Genomic DNA, 4,500 nt, shown 5'->3' on the forward strand with positions numbered 1-4,500 from the left:
ATACATCACCACGTCAAAAAGCAAAAAAACCATTCTGGCGCAAAAATGGGTCGTTCCTGGAATTAGAGTGAAAGCAAGTGTGGTCTTTGCTTCAAATTTTACGACGTTGTGTGCCAAGATCGCCTGGTGTAGGGCAATGAGGGCAGCGGTAAAGGACAATGAATGAACTTCGTTTGTTTTGTCAGCACTTTCAAGTTAGAACAAGAAGGAGCTGATACTCTTGGTCCTCCACCTTGTGGGTGGTATGAGGAATAGATCTGTGTCATGTGAAAGCTAAATGTTAAACGGTTCTTGAAATATCGCGTACACAAATGTACATGGACGGATGATCAGTCGGTCGATCATGGACGGATGATCGGTCGGTCGGTTGGTTATAGATGGATGACGGGTCATGGACGAATGATCAGTTGGTTGGTCATGGACGGATGACGGGTCATGGACGAATGGTCAGTCGGTCGATCATGGATGGGTGATCGGTTGGTCATGGATGGATGTTCGGTCCGTTGGTCATGGATACATGATCAATCAGTCGGTTGGTCCGTTGGTCATGGACGGATGATCAACCGGTCAGTCCGTCGGCCATGGACGGATGATCGATCAGTCGGTCATGGACGGATGATCAACTGGTCGGTCATGGATGGATGATCGATCAGTCGGTCATGGACGGATGATCAACCGGTCAGTCATGGACGGATGATCAACCGGTCAGTCATGGACGGATGATCGATCAGTCGGTCGGTCCATCAGTCATGGACGGATGATCGGTTGGTCATGGACAGATGATGTCGGTCTGACGGGGCTCATTTTAATGTCCTCCATCTCCGACCTTGTCAGAGGGGTGGGGGGACAATGACTGTCAACACGACTTCATGTGGGATATCGAAAATACTCCTTCCAAGTGCAACTGAAGGAAATTGCTTTAACTAAGGTAAAACCCATCTTGTTCTTCCATCATTCAATCTTTATTGCCTTTCATGCTCTGATGGGAACATTGTTGAGAAAAGGGAAGAACCTGCCGAACATGATTCGGTTAAAAATTGAAATGCCTGTTTTAAAAAAAACCAACTAAAGAAATCGACATTGTATACTTTGATTAATGCAACCTGCAGGGTTTGTCAAACAATGTAGCTGAACAATTGTCCAGGTTGAAGATTATTACTTGCAAGATCGAAGATTTTTCAAGTATATTGGTCAGTTAATTTTACTATTCTGCCTGTTTGTCTGTTTATTTGTCAATCGCCTGCAGGTCAAATTCTAAACCAGTCATGAAACTTTACCAAGTTGTAGAGGTAGTCTCAACTGAGAAGCCCACTGATTTTGAGGTCAAAGGTTAAACGTCATCTTGAGGTCAAGTTTCTAAAATCGTCATTTTTCATCCGATTGACTTGAAAGTTGAACAAGATTTGCAGAGTCCATCAATGAATTGGGAAACCAGCTATTTGAGATCAAAACGTCAAAGGTCAACTCAAGGTCAAACTGATAAAATCATCTATTTCAATCTGAAAAATAATGACTTTTCATCCGATTGACCTGAGCTTTGATTAACATTGTCAATTTTCATTCTAATGGAAATGGGCAATTTGATGTATCCATGGCAATCTTTGGAGAGGTGGTGGATTTTGAAAGTGTCGTGCTCTGCACAATGTCTTTCTCTTGTTTGGTGTTTTGTCAGCTTTGCTCACTGAAAAGTTTACCTCCTGGACGTCATAGTTCCTTGGATGGATCAATTCACCTCCCTATCATTCAATAAGCCGAAATATAACCAGGCTTTCCTGGTTCTGAATAATACCATCTGTTCATGTCGAAATGACGAGATGCATATCCATGTCGTGGTCTCGTTATCTTTATTACAAAGATTTACAAGTAACTTTGACGCAGTAGGATTCTACTTCATCCATCCTACCAGTGCTAAATCAATACCATATTACGAGTAATTCAATCCATCATTTTATCTCCCACAACACCCTCCCCCTCGTGAAATTAAGTGAAACACCAGTAGCTTTTCTTGGTTACTTTATGGAGCTTCCTTTGGCTGGAAGAGCATGGGAGTTAATTTAGTTCAAAATCCTAGCCACCTGGAGTAATTGATTAGGTGAGGGCTGATTGGTTATGATGATTCGGCAAGAGCTGATGCAATTAAATAAATTACATTAGTTTGAGGAGTCCTGCTCAATAGTGGGTAAAGCAAAGTGATATTCCCAATCCTGAAAGAACAAGAATGGAAGGAGCCACACAAACTTTTCACTTTCCGAAAGGATTGGCAGGATGGTACACGGTGCACGGATTGGCGCAGCCTACAAGCCTCTATGCACCATCCGTAATGTGATTTCAAAACTAAAGGACCCAATACCAACTGGTGATAAATCTGGAGTAGTTTACCAATCCTCATGCAGAGACTGACCAATTCTACACCAATTCTACTGATCAACCTGGAAGAAATTTAAAACAAAGGTGAGATGAACATGATCGAGCAATCAGGCTGAGAAAGATGACACTTTCAGCCATAGCACGTCATTGCCTGAAATCTGGCCACAAATTTCACTTTAATGGGACCCGTGTCCTAGAAACGATGTGTAACAAATGGCACAGGTTGATATTGGAAGCATGGCAAGTGAAGAGTTGAGAGGAAGGTCTAATGGGGGAGATGGTGGACATAACCACACAATACACACCTCTGATGCAAATGGCAAAAACTGGATGATGCAAACTGGATAAGATGAGCAAGAAACAGCACTCGGTCCCCAACACCACAGCTACGCATGCACAACACCTAACGGAAACTCCACCAACCATGTCACCCACACGTCACCATGTTCAACCCAGCCATGTTCATTCCCCAGAAACACAAAAACAACTAGAAAGCATTTCAAAACGCAAAACCCGGCCGTGTCCGCTTTGACTTGAACTAAACTTGATGAAAACGACAGTTAATAAAAAATTGAACATTTTATTATTTTATGTTCTCCACAATCTTATGATAAAAAAGGTTTGTTGAAGATTTGATGACAAAAGCTGAATTTGTAGGAAAAAAAACGTTACGGCCTGGACATACTCACTGAATCTCAATGGTAAACTAGGATTTTAATTAAAACATTTTTTTGCTGGTCCACCACTTCACTGATGACGTCATCCTTACAACTGTTTATTTCCCATTAGAAGTAGAACGTCGTGTGCCAAGTTTTTCTGATTAGCGGTTTCAGATACAGTTTTCAATTTTTTGCATTTATCCAAGATGGCTGCCATATTGCGTGACCTATGACGTCACAATTATCATTAAAATATTCTCCATGGAGGGGTCGCTCCTACCCTGAAAATTTTGTACCAATCGGACCAGTGGTTGCTGAGAAAAAAAAGTGTTAAAAAATAATAGAGCAAAAAAAAGGCTAAAAAAGGGTCGAACAACAATCATTATAATAACAAGTGGTGCCAGGCACAACAAATCCCGCCCATTTAAGGCATAAAGTTATTTTGGGGATCAAATTTTAATTTGATACATCCTTAACCCCGATCTTCACAAATATGCATTTTTCACGATAGGAATGGGTAGGATTATAAGTGACAAATAAAATAAGGTTCACTATAAGCTTAGTTTGAAGTAAATGAGATCATTTTTGACGAAGTTATGAGCGAAAAACGATTTTGACCTTTTCGTGACCTTGAGCTTGACCTTTGACCTAATTGGACCCAAAAAGTTAATGGGGTCGTCCAAGGTTCATTACCCACCTGTGGATTAAATTTGATAGTGTTTGCTAAAGTGGTTTTGCCGTAAAGTTGCTAACAGACAGACAGATAAACAAACAGACAGACACACAAACCGGATGATTACAATATCCTGCTCCCTCTTTGCGGGAGGGAGCGGGATAATAATAATAATAATAATAATAATAATAATAATAATAATAATAATAATAATCATCATAATGAAAATTAGTTTAACAAAATTATTAATTTTTCTTCTCCATATATTCACAATGAAGCTTTGTTGAAAATTTTATGATAAAAAGTCAAATGGTAAAAAAAGCTACGGGCCGGACAGACACACACAGATGTGATTGCAAAACCCCATCTTTCCGCTGTGCGGGGTACGGGCTTACAACGCACGCACGCACGCATGCACGCAAGCACGCACACAGCAAGTAAGTAATAAAAACTAGGAGCAGACCATCACGTGACCAAAAATGAATGGTAGCCTCAGGAATAACAGCAGACACGCAGCTAGACGGGGGGGGGGGGGGGTCTATAGGCCTGAGGAAGCCGGCTGGGGAGCTGGTGAAACGTCGCCGGAGACCAGATCTGCTCTTGCATATTGTTACTTAAAGTAGCAGAGTACATCTACTGTAGTTTACTTTTCCTTGGATGTGAATCTCTTTCTTCTGTTTTTATAAAGAATAATCCTAACTGCCCCAATGTTACAAAATATATATATATATATATATATATATATATATATATATATATATATATATATATATATATATATATATATATATATATATATAT

This window comes from Eptatretus burgeri, chromosome 9, assembly GCF_056783735.1.
Source record: "Eptatretus burgeri isolate ZD-2024b chromosome 9, Ebu_testis_v1, whole genome shotgun sequence".
Lineage (NCBI taxonomy): Eukaryota > Metazoa > Chordata > Myxini > Myxiniformes > Myxinidae > Eptatretus > Eptatretus burgeri.